The following is a 12,963-nucleotide window of genomic DNA, read 5'->3' as shown; positions in this document are numbered from 1 at the left end:
AGCAATTGTATTGCTCTCTCCTCTTTCTTTTTAATGGGGACAGGAGAAATTTTTGTGAGGGAGTTATGCCTAAGAGAGGAGGGGGTGCAGACCGGGAGCTGCTACTGAGGACACGTCTTCATACATATACCCAGTGATCACTGAGTACACTTCATCCATCAGGAAAGTGTGCTTGGTGGCATGAAGCACAATGGAAGGTGAGGACTTAGGCTTTCTAGGAGTGTATGCTAGAGGCCCAGAGCTATGGGGCTGCAGTGTGATGAGGGAACAGGGGGCCAGATTATGATTGGTTAGGGCTTGGATGGTCCCATGCTCTGTAGACTAGTTATAGAGTCAGCTTTACCTTATAGCTGGCAGAATGTCAACAAGAGATTTTAAACAATAGATTGGCATGTTCTTTTGTGGATATAGATTCATAGATCTAGCAGATTGGTGTTGAAATAATAGATTGAGGAAGGAAAAAAATCCAGAACGGTTGATTGTGGAAGCAGTCGATGGAACCACTAAAGACAGAATGCAGAGCCAACTTGACAAGTGTTGGCTCATCAGAAGAGGAAAAGCAGTTAAGAATGACCACCAGACACCAGATATATAAAAGCTCAGGGAACGTGGATGTTTACAATAATTAGGGACCCGTGAAGATGAGTGAGGTCATGGTTCTGGTTAGACATCATAACTGTGTATGCTATATACCCAGAAGGAACACTCTGAGGACAGTTGACTGTGGATCATGGACTCGGAAGGCAATTGATAAAATGACTTTCTCAAGGCTTTAGGCCTTTAGAGATTGGTTAAGATCATGTGAGGGTAGCATGGAGCCTAGAGAAAAAGAGTGCTTGTAGTAAATAGAGTTGTGATCATACGTAGGAGCTGAAGGAAGAGTGGATGCAAATAGCTGAAGATGTAGAAGAAAGAAGAGAGTTTTTCTTGGTGAGATGATTTTCCTGTGTCTCAGATTGGCCTTAGACTCCATGTCCTGACACAAGTGAACCTGGTCTGGTTCTGGTTCTTCTTCTTCTTCAAGGCTTTGTGCATGCTAACACCAACACTCTACTGACTCATCTTAAAGAGATCCCCCCTTTCTCTCTCTCTCTCTCTCTCTCTCTCTCTCTCTCTCTCTCTCTCTCTCTCTCTCTCCCTCCCCCTCTCTTTCTTTCTTTTTTGTGGTGGTGGTGTAGACACATGACCACAATGGCACACATGTCAGAGTCATGACCTCTTTCATGAGTCAGTTTTCTCCTACAGCATGGAGTCAAGGATGGGAGGGACTGTTAGGCTTGGTCACACGTGATTTTTACCTGCTGAACCACCTTCTGGTCTTATGAATAGGACATGAACTGATGAAATCCAACCTGGGAGACGCTTCCACTAACAGCTGTAAATGAAGTCACTAAAATTTCTAGAACATTTGAGAACATCCGTAAGGTGGACCTTGAAGTAACGAAGCATTTCATGTTGATTTATTTCAAAGAAACATCACCTGAGCCCACAGCTGGGGGATACGTTTTGGGTTTTTGCAAGATATTTTTAGGTTAAATCCAAGGCTAGAGTGTTTGAGAGCTTAGCCGGCCATCTTCTTGGCATATACTGAAGAATTTGTGAACTTAGGTCATTGGACAATATAGGAAATGGTAACAGGAAACTAGAAAACTAGATGAACAATTCAGCATATGCATAAGCAAATTCCATATTTGATTTTATAGCTTTAATTTTTAAATATTATTTCCTACTTTTATTATCTCTGGAGACAGGTATTTTGTAGGGTTTCTAGCATGTTCCCAGAAATATTTGTGTATTATACTTGTTTCTTTGAATAAGAGAGATTTGAAAGGGGAACCTACCATGCCAGCCTAGATTTGATATATTTTCCTTGCTACCTCCAGGACTCCACATTGCATAACTGGAGGGGCCAATCTAACTGCTCTTCAAAGGCAGGAAACAGTAAAGTCTGGATGACAAGCAGAGACAGGTACTGTCGGTTTCCATGGTGATTATTATTTATTTTGGGATAGGAAATCATGCATTCGGAGTGCTGGGACTATGGGGCTGGCTGCATCAGCATAGCTGGTTTATATGGTATTAGTGATGGAACATGAAGCTTCCTCCATGTTAGGTGAGATCTGTGTCAGATGAGCTTCACCTCCAGCGCCTTTGTGGATTTCTAGTGAGGAAGGGGTAAGAAGACTTGCTGAGAATCCAAGGTGGTCCCCAGTGCCCTCTTTATTCCGAGACAGAGAAGGAAATCTAGTGGAGTAGTTGAGAATGAAAAGAAACTTGTTACTTAGGGAGCCCATGCTGACTCTCAGCCTTTCGTAAATGCATCTATATACATGGACACTCTCAGTGTTTAAAACAATCCTTTGAGGTACTTTCCCCATGTTCCAATGAAGGATCAAGTGTAGTGTTGAAATCAAACAATGAGTCATCTATGGCCATTCAGAGCCAAATATACAAAGCCAAGGGCAGTGTTTACAACCAATGCACCTCAACTACTGAGTGGAAGAGTGACATCTAGGCCATGCTGCAAAGTCTTGTGACTGGAGAACGATCTGTAATTACTACTCTGCTAATATTACCGTATAACTGAATGCCACAAACATGCCTTTCTGTCTAAAGCTGAAGTCTCTCAAGACTTTAAAGGAAATATTTTTCCATTTAGCCTTGATAAAATTAAACTTAACATTAGCAAAGGCAGGCATGATTTACAGATGGCGGAGGCTATGTTCGCCTTCTGTTAGATCCAATTCCAACAGGCGTGGGGGGGTGCTCAGTACAGGCGGAAGTACTGGTGAGAGACTGTGTGGACTCTGCATCTCGTTTGGTCACTTTCAGTTCTTTATCTGATTTCCTACCAGGCTACTGTGCCATACTGTTGCAGGCACTATTTCTTCCCCTAGATCATGATTCGAAGTCTCTCCTCTGGCTTCATCTTGTTTGACTGACCTCAGGAAAACGGACTCTGATTAAGATTTTGAAGCCCTCTTTGTGGCATATCCTACAAGAAAAACCTGGTTACTGTTGGATCAATGTCCTACCCCTGAGCTTTGGCCTGAGGGAAGTCAGTTGTCAAACAGTATTAGGAAATAGGCAAGCACACAGCACAGCGGACAATCCCAACACGACTCTCACATTTAATATTCTTGCCTTTTCCTGATCCTCCAAAATACTATGGATTTTAGGGAATTCTGATCAGTGTAAGGGCACTGGTTAGGCCTGCTCCCTCTACTGAGTTTCCTCTCTTTTTTTGCAGTCACATGGATAATAAACAATGCATTTTAGAAAAAAATTGAGCAATGAAAGCATTAAGACAAAAACAAAACAAAACAACGTAAAAACCCTCTATTGCTCATTATGAGTGTTTGTATTGCCTGGGGTGTGGCTCAATGATAGAGTACTTGATTGGCATGTTCTAGGGCCTGGGACCAATCCCTAGTATAGGAGCAGGGTTAGGTAGTGCTTAGCTTTAGGACAGAGCTCCACGTAGATCCTTGCCTAGCACAAGAGTGACTCTGGGTCCACTCTTAAGTACTGAAGAATAATTTAACTAAATGCATCTGGGAAGCAGACTTAACTTTCTTTATCTATCAAATCCTTCTTCTGGACACTTAATTTTTTAATGTTTCTATTGCATCCTGCTTATTTGGTGAGGGAGGGGTGTGTAGTTACCAAGTGGAGGTGGGAGGACAACTTAAGGGAGGTGGCACTCTCCTTCTACCACATGGCTCCTTGAAACTGAAATCAGACGGTCAGGTGAGAAACAAGTGGTGTTGGTTCCCAGCTACCTCACTGGGCCTGGTTTCTCTTCACTTCATCGTGACATTAACGTTTATCAACTTTTCTGCCCCTTAGTCATGTGGCACTACTCATAGCAGCTCTAACACTCAAGAATTGAGCTTTGGATATGGAATTATTTCAAAATGCAAGAGGTGAGCTTAAGTACTCAAGCTTTAGTCAATGATTGTGAGGTGCTGCAGCAGACCTAGCCACACTGCAAATATCTCCTTGCTCAAAACTCCCCCCTATCTTTCTCTTTTTCTCCTGCTCTCTCTCATCATTTTATTCAGTTTGATTCTCCTTTGTTATTTTTTGTATTGTTTTTCATTTTTCTATTTTTTTAATGGTGTGTGTTTGTGTGTGTGTGTGTGTGTGTGTGTGTGTGTGTGTGTGTGTGTGTGTGCATCGATAGAATGAGAGTAAAGACACATCAGAAATAGCATTGGGAAATGACTTGAATCACGTGTGTGTTAGGAGGTGCAGAAACCACTTTCTTCCTGAGGTATTTCATGACTGTTAAATGCCTGAGAGAGAGAGGGGAGGGAGGGAGGGAGGGAGGAGAGAGAGAGAGAGAGAGAGAGAGAGAGAGAGAGAGAGAGAGGGAGGCATAAATGTAGCTGGTATTTCCAGAGGTATCTGCTAAGTGTAGTACTATCAGTATATAGACTTCCATTGTTAGATCATTGTTTCCTAAAAAAAAAGCACACAGGAGTAAAAATCTGTGTTTGCCCAATGGGTAGAAAACCATCCAACCTGAAAAGTAAAAAAAAATCCCTCTCCATTTTAAGAAATAACTCAACTATTATACTGTTGCTACATAAGGGTAATATTTTCAATGAATTCATTCATTAGTAGCATATTGGATGAATTTTCCATTTATTTGACCAAAATGTTCAGTTGTACAAGCCTAAAGCATGTATAATTCTAAATTCTCCACTGCCCACTCTTAGGTGAACATTCTCCTCATTTGATATTCCTGTATTCCCACGGAGTGAAAACCTGACTGTACAAATCAAGGATTTTAGAAAATATTTCAAAGTTTCTGGAAAAGTTGTTCTGTCTGTGCATCTCTAGAGAAAAAATTATTCAGCTGGATTACCATAGGATTGACTCATTAATGGCCTAATTTGAATAATGAGTAAGTTATCCTTTAACATACTTGATTGTAGCAAAGAGATTATTGAAATATCTCAGAAAGTGGTTTCTTTTTTCCACATTAAATCAAACTTTCCTGGATTGATCTTCATAGCAAGCAAAAATACCGCCCGCCCACTGTTAAATTTCAAGTGTTATTTTAAATATATTATTATGTTGATTGCATCCAAATAAATGATTTAAGATACACCCTTTTGCTTAATAACAAGTATCTCAAATATACCCATGTAGGTAGCAATACAGAAGCGTTAGTTCATGGAGCAAAACTCAATTCAGGAGAGAAAGACAAAATAGTTGAAGACATCATTGAAGACAGAGACTGTGAGGAGGTCCTACAGGCTGGTGGTCTTCAATCCGAACAGGCTTCCATTGGAAAGCAAAAGACAGCCTCCGTCTTTAAGATTCTAGGATTGGTTTCTAACTCTTGGAAGGAAAACTCATCATTTGGGAAAAGATTTCAATAACACAAATTTGATGAAAATGGACCACTGCTGTGTTCACGAAAGATGGGGTGGGAAGTATACATTGAATATTCCAAAGGTAATTTCAAGCGTAAAACCTTTATCATATAAAGTTTCAAGTCCATATTTCCTCATTTCTTGTGGGGAAGTCAGTGTACTGAGGGGAGGGCATGTGATCCCATGTAATGACCAATTTTCTTCCATTTCTAACTAATTTCTTACAGTGTTTTTTAAAAAAGAAACAGGAAAAACTTGGCATTAACACTAAAATGATCCAACAAACAAGGCAAAACAAAACAAAAGGAGAAACCAAAACCAAAACAAAGATTAAAAAACAAAAAAAAACCAAAAACAAACAAAAAACCAAGTGTGGCAGACATTTCTGTCTTGCCAACACTGGGAAGACAAGGGGTGGAGGAACAGAAAATAATGCAAAATTTTCAAGGACAGACATAATTTAACTAGGTCCTACTTTTTAAAAGTGTTCTCAGGTGATACTCATGGGGAAAGGGACACAAACCTGTAATGAAAACACCAACCTCAAAAGCCTACTCAACATGAAATATCAAGGCCAGATTCCACATACCAAGGTCCCTCAGAGACGGCACAGTGCACCTCGTACTTCCGTTCTGTAGATGCTTCCTTGGTGTCTACTAATACTTAAAAAGCATACTAGAGAAAGCATTAACATGGGAGACCATGGTCTTCCGGAGCTGGAGAGAGCATTATGTATAGGGAATTTATCTCTGAACACATAAAAATTGTGCCTAAACTGGAGCTGTGATTCAGTGCAAGGACAATTATAGAGAAAGTCAAAGGACCAATGGGGTCTTTACAAGCTGGTCACTAAAAAGGTTCTCTTTGGGAGGAGATTTTTTTTTTAATACTAATTGAACTGCATTCATTTCAATGTCTTATTTATAACAAGAGCTTCATAAGTTTTTGTTATATTAAAAAAAAAAACAAGCAGGGAAAGATGAAGTATTTATCCCTTTAGGTTACCCAGAGGAAATTTCTAATGAATTCTTTGGTCGTGAAGTGGAAAGTTAGACTGTTCATTTTAAGACTAAGGGATTAGAGCTTAAGTCCATCTACTTGTCTGTCCATACGTCTGTCCACTCATCCATTCATTCATCTATTCACTCACACACTTATGAGTGACTCTGATATAGCATGATCTCTGTAATAAAGTTCTCCATAGCACTATCCTTAAGGACTGCCTCAAGGCCTTCATCTCTAAAGCCCTGGGCAATGTCTTTGCAAGATTTGCCAATTTTAAAAGAACTGAGAATACAGCATGAAAGCAATCAGAGTCATCTTTACTCATCAAGAATATATCCTGAACCCAAACAAGGCAAATTTGAGTGTTGCTGGGAGACGGCACCTCTGAGAGGCACATTAGAGGGTCTCAAAAGGCATTAGGCTACCATAATCAGCATTCTCCAAAATGGCCGTGTAGAGACTGCAATCACTGGACTCCACTCAGTGGGAATAACACACTGAGAGAGCACAGCCCCGTGCATCATCTAATGAATGACATTCAGCAAAACAAACATATTTTTGAGCTGCTCTTGGGTTTGTTGCCATGGTTGTTTTATGTGAGACTAAAAGGACAAGAAGGCAACACAACTCACATTTCCCAACAGTGTAAAATCAAGGCTTTCTTTGTCTTTCTCCTATAATTCACAATTCCTTGTTATCTACAGGTATGTTGTTCAATGTCTCCATATAAATGCTAGATGATAGGAAGATTCTACCATGTATATATTAAAAATTTGGGGCATTCTTTATGGTTTTTTTGTCTTTACACTATTTTCATTTGAAGAGAAGATACAAAAGATTAGAATGAATGCCAACCTGCTTTTACTGGATACAATGCTTGTGATTCCCCATCTTCCTTCCTCCTTATCGCTCACATAATGGGAATGCAGGCATAAAACAGGTATTATTGTTGGCCTCTTGCAATATATATTTCTCCAAAGTAGCACATTTACCAAAATGAAGTTATAACAACACAGAAAGTAAAATAAAATTACTAGTGGGCATGGTGGCACACACCTTTAATCCAGAGGCAGAAGCTGGTGAATCTGTCTGAGTTCGAGACTACCCTGGTCTACAAAGCAAGTCCTAGACAGCCAGGGCTACACAGAGACACTCTTTCTCCAAAACCAACCAACCAACCAAACAAACAAACAAAAACAAAACAAAACAAAGCAAAAAAAAATCAACAAAGCAAATAAAATTGCCGAATATGGGTCAAATGAGCAGTGTACCCCATTATACACAGTTGGGAAAGAGCTCTTTGCCTGACCAACCATAAAACCAAGGAATGGATGACAGACAGGAAGACAGGCAAGCAAAGGGAGGGGACAAGGAGTTCCAAGTAGAGTAACTTGAAGTTCAAAGGCTGTGTTTGACTTGTTTGAAGAATAATTAATGTTTAGGCTGAGTGAAGGTTGTAGCACAAGACGGAAGGTTTTTCTAGGTCACAGCTTGTGGAGAGCCAACTAAAGAATAGGCCTTGTAGAGTCTTGGTGGCTTGTCACATCCCCGGCTTTTATTGAGATGAGATAGCATTTGACAGTTTTAAGTAGTTCAATACAGTTACATTAAAACTTTTACCACAGTCACAAACTAAGGCTGTTGTGTGGAGAACAGACTATTGTCTTTTACAGTGGGTGGGAAGACGAATTCTAGATAAAATGTTAAGGCAGAGCTGTAAAGTATTGGCAGTAGATCAGATGTACACTGATGGGAAGCGACTCAGGATTGCTCGCACTTTTTTTTTTTTTGGTTCTTTTTTTTTTTTTTCAGAGCTGGGGACCGAACCCAGGGCCTTGCGCTTCCTAGGTAAGCGCTCTACCACTGAGCTAAATCCCCAGCCCCGATTGCTCGCACTTTTGTTTTTTTGGTTTTGGAAGGTAGATGCTTCTTTCTCTCAGTGGGTATGGAAGGCTGGGGACAAACAGGTCAGGGGTGAGTGGGTTTATGCAGGTAATGTAAATACCTTCTGTCGGGCATGTCAGGTTTGAGATACTTGTTAGATATGCACGTGGAAGTGATAGTGTGCACTTGATACACAGTGCTGGAGCGCAGGGAAAATGTGAAGAAAAGACAATGATTAATCACAGCATAATCGTGCTCGCAATAAGATGTTGACTAGGAACATGAATCAATGTGCTTGTGACGTCTTCATTCTGCATTTCTTGTTGCCTTCCCATTTACCATATGAGCGGTGCCTTGCTCTGAGGATCTCAGGTACCCAAAGAGAAATTGGAAGTATAGATGGGATATTCTTTATATACATAGAAGCTTCTCTTCTTCTTCTTCTTCTTCCTCCTCCTCCTCCTCCTCCTCTTCTTCTTCCTCTTCCTCTTCTTCCTCCTCCTCCTCTCCTCCTCCTCCTCCTCCTCAAAAACCCAGTCTATATCAATTCATAAGTAATGAAGTAATCACATGTAATAATCAGGCCAAAGTAGTCCTTCTTGGTCATAGAAGTCCATATCCTCAAGCAATGACCTGACCTAGGCTTATGTAGGGTTGGCAAGGCTGAAGACACTCCACCCTGTCATCCACATCAGCCTGAGGAATTTCCTCAGTCTCTTAAAAACCAGGTAGAACCAGGGTTTATGCCTTGAATGCATTAAGGAATTCCAGGACTAGTTTGTATGAAGCAAAGTTGTGGTTTTCTTAATAGAAAGAAAGGCACGCCATGGAAGAAGGAAGCATGGCTAGGCACATGGGTGTTGGCTTCTCAAAGGAGAGTTATACTTTAAGGTGGCACCTGTCTGTAGGATTTTGGGCTTTAGCAACTTCACAGCTTTTTGGATTTCTTAGGGATTCTCTCCTCCCCAGATGCTTCCCCTTCGATAACTCAGATTCTTGGGTAGAGATGAAAGTGCCTTGGATAAGTTTTATTTGTGATAAGATAAAGCCAGGGGCCACTAGGGCTACACAGGGAGGTTAGGCTATAACCTCTCCATGGGTAGGGGGTTCCTGGTGAGATTCCTAAAGAATTGCAGATTAAAGCTGGGAAGGGCCAAGGACTTTAAGCAAATGTTTCTAACAGTGTTGGACTCTTTTCGATTTTTCAGCCAGCAAGGGGGATGGTTCATCCAGATTCTTGGGGAAAGTTCTCCTCTCCCTCTTCCGGTCCCATAATTCTTTCTGTCTTCCTGTCCTGTCCCTTGCTTTCAGACTCCCTCAAGAATTTTTGGTCAACTCTCTAACTTGATGACACTTTTATTTTCTTTTTCTTATATGTTAATATAGATATATATTAATATTTTAAAAATTATACATGTGTGCATGCATGTGTTTATATGACGTATGTGTGGGGTGAGGTGACATGTGTACCACGATACATATGTGGAGGTTAGAGTAAACCTTTGTAGACTTCATTCTTCCTTTTAACCTTGCCATGGTCTCTGGAGATCAGATGATGCTGTCAGGCTGTGTTGCACGTATCCTTATATGCTGAGCCACATAAGGGCTCATCATGGAGCCCTAGGTGCTGAGCCACTCGTCATCGGTCCCTCTGCTGAACATCTCACTGGTCCCCACTCCCTTTTCTATCCACAGATCTCCTTCCTCTAATGAACTACTATTCATTTTCTAGATTTTAGATCATAGAACAATTCAGGCTTCATTCCAGCTCTCTCTGAGACCTCCCCTGCCACGGGCTGATCCTCCTTTTCAAAGTGTCCACCCTGGCATCTGTGTCAGTGATGGATGGACTACCCGGCCTTACACTGTAACCTGCATTGCTCCAGTTAACTTACTGTATCTTCTAGATGGGGAAGTAGCATCTTAAATAAACACAACAATTAAATAAATACAATGTCTTCATGGTTACAAAATGACAGACACTACGGAATCCTTAGAAGGCAAGATGGAAAACAGGACATATGACACACACTATTTAACTCAGGTTGACCTACAATAGCACCACTAGAAATTAGTCAAACTATCAACGACATGCACATCTATACCGAGGGTCTTGAACTGAAAGCACGGGTGGGCAGTGTCTCCAGAGCTCACCTTTCTGCTTCTGAACTGGGGTGATTCAGGGCCCCAGACTGAATTCAATAGGATGAGAACATGGGCTACCACAAAGCGCTGGGAGATGCAGGATTCTTTGCCCTGAGCTCACAGGGCACACAGGGGTTTTCTGAAGTAGCTCATGCAGGCAAGTTCAATTCAAGGGAGAGAGGTCACTGTTTCCCGCCTGCACCTTCCATATGGCGTGGGAAAAATATTCTCTTGCCTGCTTCGGAAAAACCCATCCTCTCCTCCTCAGAAATGCCCGTTCTTGTACACATTGAAAACTAAAACTCTACGATTTTCACGAATTAGTTTCTCGATATTTTTTCCAGATTATGTTGAGAAGAGAATTAAATGGTTTACTGAAATTCTTCCCAGTGGAAAGAAAGGCCTGTGTTGGTAAGCACCCTCTCCTCTAACCTATATTGTGGCCTACAGAGGGCGGGGTGGGGGGTGCTACTATGCCATTCGCTCCTTTGCTCTGTTCTTTCTTCCTATCCCATTTTAATGCTCATCAAGTGTTCCCGTTAGATGATGCTTCACGGGAGCCATTTAGATACTAACATCCTCACTTTGTAAATGAATAAATGAAAGCTTAAGGAGTTTATATGACTTCAGAGGCACACCAGGCACTGAACGGGGCACACACGCTAGAATCAGGGGCTAGGTATTGTGTGCAGATCTGAGGTAGCTTATTTTGCCCCAGCCTCTCATGTCCTCTCACTCTTTGTCCTACCAAACCTTCATTTATGGCCCCCAAAAACAGCAGTAACCGAATTACCGGTCATTGATAGGAAGAGTGAATGATATGTCTGAAATTTTCAATAACTTATCTATTAGGGGCTGAGATTTTCTTTAAAACTGAATCCGGTCATTTTTCTCATGGCATCGTGCTAGGTTAACAATATGGAGTGTAAACATGAAGTCAGGTCGCAAGCGTTTTGTTAGAAACTTGAGCAGAAATAGGTATTAAAATCTGAAGGTTGACTGTAGCCAACATGAGCAAAGAGATCGTTATAGAGAGGCCGAGAGAATTGAGAGTTGTGGCTGGTAGGAGACTGAAGGGAATCCCAGCTGCAATGTTTGTATCCAAAACTGTAAGGAGAGAGGGAGAGCTAGACACAGAAGAGTCTCGCTTTGTTTCTGAGCAAAACCCCTGAGTCAGCTGGTGAGACAAAGCCCGAGGTTCCCCATGTGGCACTGAGTCTGCCTGAGGCAGCGAGAGCTTCCCAGGAAGACTGGTGGCCTCTTCTCGGAAGGACTTAGTGTGCGAGTAGCCATTATCTTGCTATGTGTGGACAGACAAGCTCTAAGTACCTCTTACCTCAGATGAAAGGAAATCTGTGACTCAGGGCTTCAAAAGGAAACTCAATGCTCCCCCCTCCTCGAAGACAGACAGAAGCACCCCTCTGAGAAGATGTGCAGGAAGAGATCCTGGTGCCAGTCATTCCACAGCACAGAGGAAGAACCAGGGTTTCTCCCCAGGACCTGACTTCCCTCTTCACTCCTCCCTCCACAGGGCTGGGAGGGAGGTTGGGGGGGGAACGTTAGGGTGCTGAATCTAGGAGCCTCTTGCGCACTAAGGGAGTGTATCGCTGAGCTGATCTCCCCGACCCTTCGTTTCTTTTAGCTTAAACTTTCTAATTTCTGGAGACTTTCCCTATAAAAAATTAATAGCACTGTTAGCAACGTGGCCAAGGTCAATGACTAATCAGAGGAGACAGAAGCTGAATTGGCAAAACATCCCGCGTTCGTTTCCATTGATCCGCCTGCTTTTTAAATATGACTTAGAAACCATACATTTGGATACATATATTATACATCCTGTGTGAGGTAGCATCTTGCAAGGCCCAACTGAGACATCAGGCCGAATTCGGCAGCTCTCGTCCATCTCGCTTGCTGGAGATGCGGCCGTTTCTCTTACTTGATTTTGAGTCTAATTAAGATATATAAAACCTACTATAGACAGTAGCGAGGGGAGTGAGGAACGCAGGCCAAGTTCCCCCTGTGCTGTGATCTCAGATCCTTTTCTTTCTACCCACTGGCCAGTCATTACTCAATAGCATAATTTCATGTTAATTGGAAGGCATTTTCCTCGGGGCTCCTGATACAATGTTCAGAGTCTCCCCTAGATAAAAACACAAGCAAGAGGGGAAACGTGACGGCGACTGAAGGCAAAGCCTTCTCTCCCTTTTGCAGGAGATGACAATATTAAACAACCGTGTGCACTGAATGGATAGATGAGGAGTATTGGCCTAACCTGGGCTGTGTAGAGATAGTGACAAGGCCAGGAGACAGTGGGTCACCATTCATGTGGCAACCGTAGATTAAAGAGGCCCTGTTGCCCACAGGACACCTGTGGGAATAGAAGCTGCTATGTATGGGGGAGGCAGAAAAGCCGTAGGCGCTGGTGAGCCCTGCTTCGCTGCTCTGCTCTTCCCAGACAGGATTCTGCACAGCGGTCTCAGTTCCTATACTGCAGTTCTGCCTTCCATAAAGTCAGCTGACACCGTGCTCCCTTCTGGTGAGG

The sequence above is a fragment of the Rattus rattus genome, chromosome 3 (assembly GCF_011064425.1).
Source record: "Rattus rattus isolate New Zealand chromosome 3, Rrattus_CSIRO_v1, whole genome shotgun sequence".
Classification (NCBI taxonomy): Eukaryota; Metazoa; Chordata; class Mammalia; order Rodentia; family Muridae; genus Rattus; species Rattus rattus.
Note: the sequence above shows the minus strand (reverse complement) of the source record.